Here is a 12,740-nt window from a genome sequence, read left to right as displayed (position 1 = left end):
TTAATGAGAAAATAAATTAGGGTAAAAAAAAACCTTTAGCCTTTAGAACCACTTTAATTTTTTAATTTATTTCAGCAATCTATCCACCATACACCACTCCACATGTCAGTCTGTCAACATACACCTCTTTTCTCCTCTACCAGAGACCTGCTGCTCTGCCACCATACACAACTCTTCTCCTCCGCCACTATACACCATTTTACTTTTCTTCCACCAGACACTATTATGCTTCTCTGCCACCAGACAATATTCTTCTTTCTTGACCCCAGACACCACTCTTCTCCTCTGCCAGCAGACACCATACCTTTTCCATGTCACCAACCCCCACTCCTCTTCCATCAGATACCGATCCTCTCCTTTGTCACAAGGCTTTACTCTACGCTTTTGCCACCAGACTCCCCTCTGACTCTCTATCAGCACACTCTTCTCTTTTTCTCTTTCATCATCCCCTTTCTTTGCTACCAGACACCACTTCTCTTTTCCTCTCTGTCACCAAACCCCTCCTTAACCACCAGACACCATTCCTCTCCTCTGCCATAAAGACTTTGCTCTACTCCTACTCCAACAGACTGAAGGAAAGCTTGAGAGGAAGCTCTTCCACTAGACATAGCTATTTTCCACTGCCAGCAGACACGACTTATTTTCTCTGCCACCAGACTTCACACTTCTCCTTTGCTACCAGACAATGCTCTTTACCTTTACCACAAGACACTACTCCTCTCTCTTCACTTCCTCCTTTTTCAGTGCTCCTAATTAATTTTCCTGTGCCCCAGAACTGCCCTCCACTTTCACAGATTTCATAAATCTTTTACTTGATGGCACACATGTTGGCAGGTGCCTACATAGCACTGTCCCCCTTTGGCTGGTGTGCATTTGTGATGTTGCTAGGTCAGGGACAGGAACCTGCTGATCAGTGACTGTGTGTTAGTTCAGGGAAAGGTTCCAATGAAGGAGGGATATAGTAGGGGCTGTTCACCTGTGCCACAGTCAGAAGCCCTTCTGCAACCATAATAATAGAATAATTTGTTGCCAGGATCGCCTTACCCAAATCTTTTGATGTCTCCCTGGTGTAAGGGTTCAGCATGCGGTGGACCTGGTTGATAAATTCCTGGGAGGGGCTGGGCATGACCCAACTGTCTTGATCCAACTGTCTTGATCCATGTTGGAACCAATTTTGAAATACATGGAAGGTGGAGGCTCCTTAAGAATCAATTTAAAGAACTAGGCTGCAAGTTGAAGGGAAGGACCTTCAAGATGATATTCTTCTAAATATTACCCTTGCTATGCGCAACATAGGAAAGAAAAGGGGGAGCTTAGAGAACCAAATGCTTGTTAGCAAGAAGGATTTGGGTTTCTAGAGCACTGGGCTGACTTTTAATTGGGGTACAATCTTTATGCTAAAGATGGTTTCCACCTAAATGGAAGGGGGTCTGCAGTGCTGGAGGAGAGGTTTATGGGAAGGAAATATGAATTGAGTAGGGAGAGTGAATTTGATTATAATAGGGCAGACAGGTCAGATAGGGGTCAGTCCCCAATGGTGGGTGGAATGGGGGAAGATGAGGGGTGGGCTATGGCAGGTGGCCAGGTTCCCATGTTACAAACAAACATTGGAAATGGTCCTATTTGTAATAAAAAAATGTGCAAAATACTTGTGCAAAATGTGACAATGAAATAAAGTGTTTGTTCACCAATGCCAGAAGTCTGCCAAGCAAAATAGGTTAATGGAAGCTTTGGGCAAAGGGGACTATGATTTAATTGGTATTGCTGAATCTTGGCTTCATTCTTCACATGACCCGGCTATTAATATTCCTGGCTATGCTCTCTTTTGGAGAGATAGAGTAAAACGGAAAGGTGGTGGTGTCTGTCTCTATGTGAGAAGTGACCTAGTTGATGGAGAGTGTGATGAGGCTGAAGCATTATGGTTGGAACTGCATATGGGTGTATGTACTAAAAAGTTAATCATTGGAGTTCTAGTTCTAGACCACCCAGTGTTAATGAGGGTGAGGTCAATGCCATTATATATAAAAATCAACGTTCTATCTCTATGTGGTAATAATAACATCTACCAAGTTTAAACGGTGAAAACTTCTCTTGAGTATATAAGTATAGACAATATTAGGGTTATAATGTCTTCCTATATTCAATATAAAGGTTCCAGGCTGTATTAGAGGATATGTAAATTAACTCACCAACACCACCTGGTATCAAGAGATGGGGGTATATCTGTCTCTCCTCCCATCTTTCGGCCACATATAAAAATTAGATGAACAGAAAAAGAGAAGGTACGCTAGTAAATACTGTCTTACTAAAGATATGGGCTATCTATCTTCTGCCCTATGAAATTATCTATCTCTCAGATATGTGATACGGGTACACTCATCCATGCGGAAACATATAACCACTGATGGGCGAACCCCATATATCACCATAGCCACAAAAAAGCTTCTCTCTTAATCAAGACACCAGAAGCCACCCACTTCAGAGCATACTATCTTCCGCACACCCAATGAGTGAGTACAAGATCAATGGGAACAGTTGAGGAAAGCTCAACTGCTACTCCTTGGATGGCACCAAGACTTGGCTGAGGAGGCTGCTCTGGATCTGCTCCCACTGTGACCGGGGGGACCAGGTGTTGGTGAAAACCCAAAATTTGAAAGGGGAAGCAAATTGGAGCCCCAATGGGAGACCACCCCGTGCCGAGTAGGGAAACACCATCCCCTATTTATGAAGTATTTTCTGAGGGCCCTCACAGCCGACAGGAAAAGTCTCCATCAAAATCTATTGAGGTCCTGTCTGCTAAGTGGAGATTGCTCTCTCAGGCCTTCCATTGACCAGAGACATAATGGCACTACAGACATCTCTCCTATACTGGAAGTTTCAGTGTAATAGTATTTTCCCCCATAGAAGTCTGGACTTCAGCAGCCACAAAGACAAAGTCTTCCCTGTTCTTCTCAAGGACCAAGCTGCAGAGTGGTGCGAGGAGCTTCAGTGTCCGGATACATCCTTGAACACCCCTAGGGATGCAACTGCCAGGCCAGGTGCAGATGTTATGCTTACACATGATGACCCCCATGCACTTGAGGCATCAGAACGACCTCCCATGGATGAGAACTCTAAAATTGAGCTTGACAATTCTGGGGCCACCATCCTATTCTTTCCAACCAAGGGCATCTGTTGACTGCTAATTATATATTGTGTAAGCATATTTGTTGTCACTGCTGTTCTTTATGTGCCTTGTTTGCCAATGCCAAGGACAGCATCTGTCAAAAGGTGTGGGGGGGGGGGGTATGCAGGTGCAGTTCAGACTCTCTGCACAGATGGCGCTGTTTGGTAACAACCATGCAGAGAGAATTAAGGAAATATAGGAACTCATGTTCCTCTGAGGCCTCCACAGGTGACAGCAGCGTCCAGTTGGATCCAGTGCTGCCCTGGATGACCTCAGCATCCATCTTTAGTGTGGGCAGTGGTAATAAATAGCACTGTCCCCCTTCGGTTTGTGCGCATTTGGGAAGTGGATAGGTCAGGGACAGTGTGTTAACGCAGAGAAAGGTTCCAGTGGAGGAGGGACAGAGAAAGGACTATTTTCCTGTGCTGCAGTCAAGATTGCTGCTTTGCTGTGCTGTTACCACCTTGTTGTTGGTAATGCTAATATATGGTGCAGCGCATAAACAATTAATAAAAAAAACAGTCCAATAAAAGTCCAAAAGAAAGATGAAGAGGACTAAGGATCCCAGCAAACACCAAGAGACTTCCACGTGACAGGCACAATTCATGAAATAATGGTGACAGACCCTCCACCTCCAAAGCACTCACTTTGCTCACCTCTATTAATTGACCACTGAACTAACAAATAGTCAAATACACAGGTCCCAAATCAGGGTAAAGAATCCGGATAAAGCCTGTCCTCTCCAGTGTCCTCTCCGTCCTCTCCGCTCTCTCCGCAGTTTTCTAGCCGGGTAACCGATCACTGAGGGGATCGCCGAGGGGCTATCGGTTACCGGCTAAAGAACTGCGGAGAGACGGAGAGAGCCGAGAGGTCAGAGCACACACCGGAGAGGACAGGCAGTGTGATCCAGGGAGGAGGGATCAGTGATCGGACAATGAGAGGCTGCAGTACTGGTGTCCCCGGGATGTCACAGTCTCCTCTGCTGAAAGGGTTGTATGTGACTCCGCGCAAGGAAAAGTAAGGTAAAGTACAATGTAGATAAAAACTTGAAAGAAAGGACTGCTGCCACTACAAAAATACTACCGCCTGAGTAGTGTACAACTAAATTAATTTTTTGGAAGGTGTAGGTATGGCGCTGTTTCACTTATCAAACTTATGTATATAATATTAGAATGCTTAAAGCGAATAAAGAGTTGTTCAATAAACAAGTGTATTAATATGTGCAACACCTATAATTAAAATGACTTGTGCTAATGTGTTTGACCCTCTGCAGAGTATAACACTGAAGGGCATGAATGCCTTCAACAATTAATGGTGATGAATTCCCAATAGATAAATATTTAAATGTATGGCAACTAAGCCTATATTAAAGTGACTTGTGCTAATGTGTTACACCCTCTGCAGGGTACAGCACTAGAGGGTATTTGTGCCTTCAGGGTTAACGGTAATGTGTGCCGATAAAGCGTGTGGTCTGATAAACCAATATATAAATGTGTGTAGCGCCTAAATAAAAATAAACATTAAGGTTAAAGTGACTCGTGCTAATGTGTTGCACCCTCTGCAGAGTGCAACACTAAAGAGTATACATACCATCAAGAATTAGTGATGGTGTTTGCTGATATATTAAAAAATGTGAAAAATCTAGATGTTTTGACTCCTGCTAGTCGTACTGCAGATGTTAAATCTAAAAGAGGTTTGATGCCCTGTAGATCTATATAATAGATGCTAGTAATGCTATTAACAACAGGCTAGGAACAGTAAAAGGAGGGTATATATATCTCTCAGCAAAAATATCAACATAGGTATAATATAAAATAATAAAGATAATAATTTTCACATCAAGTTCAGTAACAAAGGCAAACAAAGTGACTTGTGCTCAGAAAGTGTCCAGTGCCTTGCAGAAAAAACTCCCTATTATCTTCTTATTAAAGCGATAATGGTGTTGGGGATCTTATCTGTGCTCCTGTTATGAATGCACTCATCAAATAGCCTTATGCCCCGTACACACGGTCGGATTTTCCGATGGAAAATGTCCGATCGGAGCGTGTTGTCGGAAATTCCGACCGTGTGTGGGCTCCATCGGACATTTTCCCTCGGATTTTCCGACACACAAAGTTGGAGAGCAGGAGATAAAATTTTCCGACAACAAAATCCGATCGCGTCAATTCCGACCGTGTGTCGCCTGTTCAAAGTGCCACGCATGCTCAGAAGAAATTCCGGCACGGAACAGCTCGTTCTGGTAAACTTAGCGTTCGCAATGGATACTGCACTTTCGTCACGCTGCAATGTTAAAAATGGTTTATTACAGCGCACTCTCTTCTTCTTTATAATGTGACAAGAATATAGTAGTTTTGCTGCTCATATTCACACACACTTCTCACAAACTTATTTTGTTACTATTTATCTGGATTCCCTCAATATATTTTGATTTCTCACATCAGACAACATATTTTTTTTTTTGGCTTTAATGTAGATTATTTTTTTGTGTTTGTATTTTTTTGAAGGTATTTTTTTTTGGGATTTTGATTTGTACTCCCGAAAATGTTTGTGTGTGTTTTTTGTGACAAGTTCCCACAACACCATTGATATGTTGTTCTATTTAATCTGTAGGAGATTGTTTGGTGTTGTTGTCTCTTGTTAATTTCACATTTTATGTTAGAAATGTACCTGAATCGTCACCAACAAACTGTCCTTTTTGGATGAAAACACACAGGAGAGTCTAATTTCCCAAAAAAATTTTTATTAAGGGGTCACAACTAAACAAAGAGGGAGGCAACGCTGGAGAAACTGCAGAAGTGGGTGAAGCCTTGGACCCCCAGGGCACACATCAACTATTTTTAAGCAAAATTGGTGGCCTGAGGAGTCCTTATCTAAGGGAGGGCAGTCTGGTCAGAAGTCCCAAAGATCCGGAAAGCAGCAGATGACATCTGTGTCCCCAGGCTGTGGTCATACGAGAGACTGCATCTTCTGTCAGACCAGACTGAACCCAGGGTCATCACTCTCAGGTCTTCTTTCCACGCTTCCTTCCACGCGGTGGCTGTGGTGGTGGAGTTGTGGCAGCAGGAGGAGGAGGAGGATGGTCAACCACGTCGGTCTTGGGTGTTAGTTCCCCACTCACCCCCTTAGTTAGGACTTTATAAAGCAGGTCCTCACAGAGCCTGCGTTGACCCTCCTGCATGCCCTGCAGTTTTGTGGCAGCCATGCAGGCAAAGGCCTCTTCAGGAGTGGGTAAGGCTCATAGGGACGCTGAAGCCTCCTGGATCAGCCTGAATGCTGAATCCTGCACGGGACTCGGAGTCGTCTTCCTGGCTTTTTTATATGGTAGGCGGAGGGGAGGAACCTGAGACTCAGTCAGGCTGCAACTGGTCCCTGGCTTCTCCTGGCTGACACTTAGCCCCGCCTCCTCCTGGCTGCCACTAATCCCCGCCTCCTCCTGACTGCCACATTCCACAACCTCCTCCTGGCTGAGGTCTTCCTGTGTATGAAAAAGGGACATAGTTTTAGTATTTTTTTCATCAATCACACACAATTTTCACCTCCTGACTGCTGCAAATTGAATGTTAACAAATATAACAGACTATCCTTCTGAGCCCAGCAGTTTTCATTCTTGTCCCACTTTTGGGTGCCCACTACTGTCTATTGATATGTAAAACACTTTCAATCAGCAATTAGTGATCAATAATAACATCTATTAAACATAATTTCTTTATTGACCAGAAATCTGTAGAAGAATGCTATACCTGACTCCAGCTGGGCTCCTCCACTTCTTCCTGGCTGGAAGGCCCAGGTTGGACATCGGAAGCCTCAGCTGGGGTGGAAGGAAGAGTGGAAGGAAGAGTGGAGAGGGATTCCCTGACTTCAGTGTGGTCTGACAGAAATCGCAGTCTCTCATAGTACCAGAGCCTGGGGACATAAACGTCATCTGCTGCAGCTCCGGATCTCTGGGAATCCGTGACCTTCTTGCGCTCCCTAAGATAAGTGCTCCTCAGGCCACCAATTTTGGCTTTTAAATAGGGGATGGTTGCTGTGGGGACCACCGGAGTCACCAACTCCAGCAGTTTGCCTGCCTCTTTTGTTTATGGTTATAGTGGGGGTGTCTGACCTGCCACAGACAGGGCAGCTCCCTGTATTTGTCAATGAACAGGGGGAGGAAATTGTGGTCGTTGAAGCCATCCATTTTCTCTGCAAGACACAACACAAGACAAACCCTAATGTCAGGCCAAACTCCCCTAATCTTGTTACAATATAGGCTTCCATTTCGAAGCAGTATAGGCAAAGCAGAAATCCCCCCAACACAATCTGTGCAGGAGGAAGAAGACGTGGTGGAACTAGTCACCACAACAGGTGAGTGTCTGCGACCACAGGCTCAGATAAGAGATGGATGGCGGCATTTTTTTTAGACCTAATTTATTTTGGGGTTCCTCTCTTTTTAGGTGATCATGAGGTTGTGGATCCAGATCCTTTCACATCCGAAAGTGCCCAGATCCTGATCGGGGAGATCATGGGGTGTAATTTACAATTGGAAATCATCAAGAAAAACATCAATGATGTTATTCCAAAAAATAAAAACATCATTGATGTTTTGGGGCGAGTTTAAAGCCCCTCCAAATCACTTTCTTCTTTTGTGTGCTACAATGTGCTAACTGTTTTTGTGATTTTTCCCAAAGCCAAATTTGGAGGATGCACACAGTGTGCCAACATGTGCTATCTGCCATCCCGCGAGATCAATGGACGCGTTTTGGGGGTGCAACCCCTTCCTCAATAATAAAGTAGCGGTGAGAAAGGTCTTGCTCCCCCAAAACACGTCCCTTGATCCCCCGTGATGGCAGGTCGCACATGTTGACATTGTTAAATTGGTGTGCATCTTCCAAATTTGGCTTTTCCTGGGGTGACTTCACCCCATCTGAACGCAATATCAAACACAGTTCCTAAATACTCATGTCTGATATTGCCTTCAAATTCTACCAAATGTGACGTTTGTAAGTTCAAGATTTGTGTCTTTCTTGTTGGTTTTACACAGGCCTGTTTTATCTAAAATGGACATTTTGAGTTTTGATAATGCTATCCCAAAAATTGTTATACAACAAACATGTTGGTTTGTTTGAAAAACCTTTGGTAAATGCACATGTGATTGTGCAGGTCTTAAAAAGATTGTTAATCAAGAATGTGTGGATTATTGTCTCAACGCTACAACACTTTTGTGGTGATGTCATTGCTGTTTTCAGCAAAAATGGGGGTTATTTCCTAAGGGCAAATCCTCTTTGCACTACAAGTGCAGTTTCAGTGCAGTTGCAAGTGCACTTGTAGTGAAATGTGTTTTTGCATTTAGTAAATAACAGCCAACAGTGCTTTGTATAAGGTTATCACGCCATTTTCTGCACTCAAAACATTTCTGTCAGGGTCAGCTAAAACAAACATAAGCAGTAAATGTCCACAAAGAATTTTTTTTTTGTTTTATTATAAAAAGGCTTCACAGATTTGCTGGCATATTGATAGCCCCCCTACCCGCAAAGAACTCCAGGTAGTGTAACCGGACATCACAGGCACTCAGGGAGGGCAAGCCAGGACGGCCGCTTTCAAGCGCCGTCAGTGTGGTTTGATGTATCATTCCGGCCTCAGGCCCAACTGAGCCAGCATAGTTGGCCGAATGTTTCCTTAAAAAGTTATGGAGAACACAGCACGCAAGTATAATATGGTTCAGTTTATACTCCGCCATATGGATGGGTGTCAGAAATAGGCGGAACCGGCTGGCCAGGATTCCAAATGTGTTCTCCACCACTTTTCGGGCTCTGGCCAGCCGGTAATTAAAAACCCTCTGTTCCGGGGTGAGGGTCCTCATTGGGAATGGCCGCATCAGGTGGTCCCCCAGTGCAAACGCTTCATCAGCAACGAACACAAATGGGAGTCCTTCAACATTGTCCTCTGGAGCTGGCAAGTCAAAGCTGCCATTCTTGAGACGCCTGTAAAACTCCGTCTGGGTGATGACTCCACCATCGGACATCCGGCCATTCTTCCCCATGTCCACATACAGGAAGTCGTAATTAGCCGACACCACCGCCAACATCACTATACTATTGAACCCCTTATAGTTGAAATAGTATGACCCTGAGTTGGGTGGTGGGACGATGTGGACGTGTTTCCCATCAATTGCCCCTCCACAGTTAGGAAAGTCCCACCGCTGGGCAAAGTGGGAGGCCACAGTCTGCCATTCCTGTGGCGTGGAAAGAAACTGTTGAGGAAAAAACAATAAACATTACTATTTTTGATCTGAAACATGGCAAGCAGATTAGGCACAAACATTATGGGGCAACCTCGAGATAGCATTTATTAAGGGGAATTTAACAACGCCAAAGTATAAGGTACACCTATCATATTCCCCCTCCCCCCCTCTCATGAGCCATTTCTAACATTATAGGGGGGGGGAATCTTGGACAGGTAACCCTCTTCACTTCATTGAGAGATGAATGTCTAAATACAGGGTATTACTTGGAACAGCCCCTCCTTAGTTACACTATTGGCAGCCCACTGGACAGGTAAGAAGTGTCATAATACAAAGATATAAATACACACTGTACACATTTGAGGACATTTGGACATTCTGCTATTACCTATCAAGATAATAATAGAATAAAAAAACTTTAAACAGTACCATTTGAAAGTATACAGGCAGGCCCTTGCTTTGGGGAATTCATCCATAAATCTGAGCATAAAAGAGATGGGTATAGTGTGTATGGGTTTGGCAAAGTCAGCAGATAGATGATTGAGGATAATCAATTGGGATCAGCTGACTTAGCAGTTGGGGGAGGGAGAGTTACTAAAAATTATTTGGGGACACCACCAAAAAAAAAGCCTCTGGCACTCTGCCAGAATTTAAAGCAAAAATAACATTTCAAAACATTTTAGGGGGTGTTTGGGGTAAAGCACTACTATGGAGCAGAAAAAATACATTGTTAAGTGACTACATGAGGTGAATATAGGGCCAGGAGACACCATGCTGGGGAGGTTATTGAAGGGCAAATATGTATGAAGGACCTAAAATAATAATTACATAAAAATCCAGCATGCATGAGGACAAAGGGGACATTCACAGCATATTCCAATCATGGTAATTAGGGAATGAGGAAATAAATACAATATATTATCAAACATTCAATACAATAAAATGTGATATTAAAGGATAAAAATCTTACCTTCATATAATCCTTCTGCAGGACCTGGATGATGGCAGAACAGGTCTCTGGGATAATGATCCCCAGAGCCTGGGGGAGATGCCTGTCGAGAACTTGAGGTCCTGCAGGCTTCTCCCTGTGGCCAAATATCGCAGGGTAGCGACCAACCTCTGCTCTGGAGTGATGGCTTGCCTCATGCAGGTATCCTGCCTGCTAATATAAGGGGTCAGCGAAGCCAACAAACGGTGAAACACGGGGTCCGTCATCCTGAGAAAGTTCCTGAAATCATCGGGATTATTCTCATGGATCTCACGGAGCAAAGGCATATGAGAGAACTGGTCACACTGAAGCAACCAATTCTTGGTCCATGAACTCCTCCCCACCCTGTTCATGGACTGGACTTGTGTCAAGGTCAGGACCCCAATACCAAGCCTCCGCACAGCACGAACTCTACGAGGAGTACGCATACGCAACATGGCTAGAAAACGGTCGGCTGCTCAGAACGAAGTAACAGAACGCACTGAAGAACAGCAAGGCCTGTGAAGAGCGACCTGAAAAACAGTAACGAATGAACAAGAATACAATGACTAAAGTCACGCGGAACTTGCTTGCACGCACTGAAGAGCAGATCCAAACCCACAAGTACAAACTGAACGGCAGAAAATGATCTGATAACCACGAGTCTGAAAAAGCGCGAATCGTCTCTCACCAAACTTTTACTAACACGAGATTAGCAAAAGGAGCCCAAAGGGTGCCGCGCTTGGTTCTGAACCGGCCTTTTCTAGTCTCGTCGTACGTGGTGTACGTGACCGCGTGGTTGGCGATCGGAAATTCCGACAACTTTGTGAGACCGTGTGTAGACAAAACAAGTTTGAGCCAACATCCGTCGGAAAAAATCCTAGGATTTTGTTGTCGGAATGTCCGAACAAAGTCCGACCGTGTGTACGCCCTATTACCCCCCAGGGGTACTAAGTAGCCAAAGTATATGCCACTGTTTAGCACTCTTGGAATGCTCGATCTGTGCTTTACTATTGGCATTCCGCCCGTTTACCATGTAGAGAAGAAAAGAGTGCCCATAGCATAATTCCGTTTTATGAAATTTTTTTTTTTTAAATTATTTAATCTTTATTAAATTTTTCCTTTGTTACAAGACTGCATAATAAAAAAAGGAGAGAAAAGAAGCTAAAAGGCATTACAATCAAAATGTTTTACAGTAATTTATCTTCTCCTCTTTTCCACATCTCATTGTATACCATCCACCTTTACTCCCTCCCCTCCCTCTTCCCCCCAACCCTTTTCCACTCCCTTATCTTACTATCTTATTTCTTTCTTAGCTCCATGGTTGTTTTTATATATAATAGTACCTATTGACTATTTTATACTAAATATCTTGTCCTATAATAATAGTTTCCAGCACATCTTGGACAACTTATCTAAAGTATGTTTTTAGATCTGCCTCATTTTCCTAGATTTTACCCCAGACTTTCTCCGGCTCCTTCCCTATTAGGGGGGGGGGATATCCCATTTCCTCCAGCCATGTCCTCCACGTCTTCTCAAATTCCCTAGTAATTCACTGATAGTATGGATCCATTCACTCACTGATGGGGATCTCTTTGATTGCCACCTCTGCGCAATAAGTTTCCATGCTTGGAATAAGTACCACTGCCACTGTGATGCTCCTCCCTTCCCCTGGCACCCTGCTATATCCCAGCACACAGAGCCTGGGATCCATTTCCAACGTTGTCCAAAAGATTTTGTTTATAGTTTCGAGTACTCCCTCCCAGTATCGAAATAGCTTTGGGCACCTCCATACCATATGTATAAGATCTCCAAACACCTGGCATCTGGGACAGTTAGCATCAGTTCTTTTTCCAAATAGGAACAATCTCTTAGGGGTATAATAAGCTCTGTGTATCAACATCAAATGCGATACTCTCTGTGAGGGGGATACTGATACCATCGGCCCCAGTTCCAATACTCTCCTCCACTGTTCGTGTGTTATCTCCCCTATATCCTCTTCCCATCGCCTCTTCTGGTTAAGGGGGTCCAGACCTATACTAACTCTATTCGTATCTGTCCATATATTGTGGAAATAAGCCCTCTAGTCTTATCCGGTTTAAATATCTTTTGGAAAAGGGGATTTTTTTCCATTCTGCTAAGGCATGTCTGAGCTGTAAATATCTATAGAATGAGTAGTGTGGTGTATTATATTCTTTTCTCAAATCCAAGTATGTTTTCAGGGTGTTCCCATCATAAAACCTGGTTATACCCTGCACTTCCCATATTTTAACATTTTCCATTGGCAACAATTCCTGTAAATTTTTATTGTTCCATAGAGAAGTATACTCCAATATCCCTGTGTATCCCATCAGTATTTTTACGTTTTTCTATACCATAACTACCAT

The 12,740-nt window shown here is 43.7% G+C and overlaps 1 protein-coding gene across 1 annotated transcript in view; it reads left to right on the top strand.

Annotated features, from left to right (window-relative positions):
• Positions 1-12,740, top strand: part of LOC141110754 (excitatory amino acid transporter 2-like) — a 470,509-nt gene that overhangs the window by 212,317 nt on the left and 245,452 nt on the right. The gene's annotated exons all lie outside the window — the stretch shown is intronic.

The sequence above is a fragment of the Aquarana catesbeiana genome, linkage group LG10 (assembly GCF_042186555.1).
Source record: "Aquarana catesbeiana isolate 2022-GZ linkage group LG10, ASM4218655v1, whole genome shotgun sequence".
Classification (NCBI taxonomy): Eukaryota; Metazoa; Chordata; class Amphibia; order Anura; family Ranidae; genus Aquarana; species Aquarana catesbeiana.
Note: the sequence above shows the minus strand (reverse complement) of the source record. Positions and strands in the feature narration are given on the sequence as shown.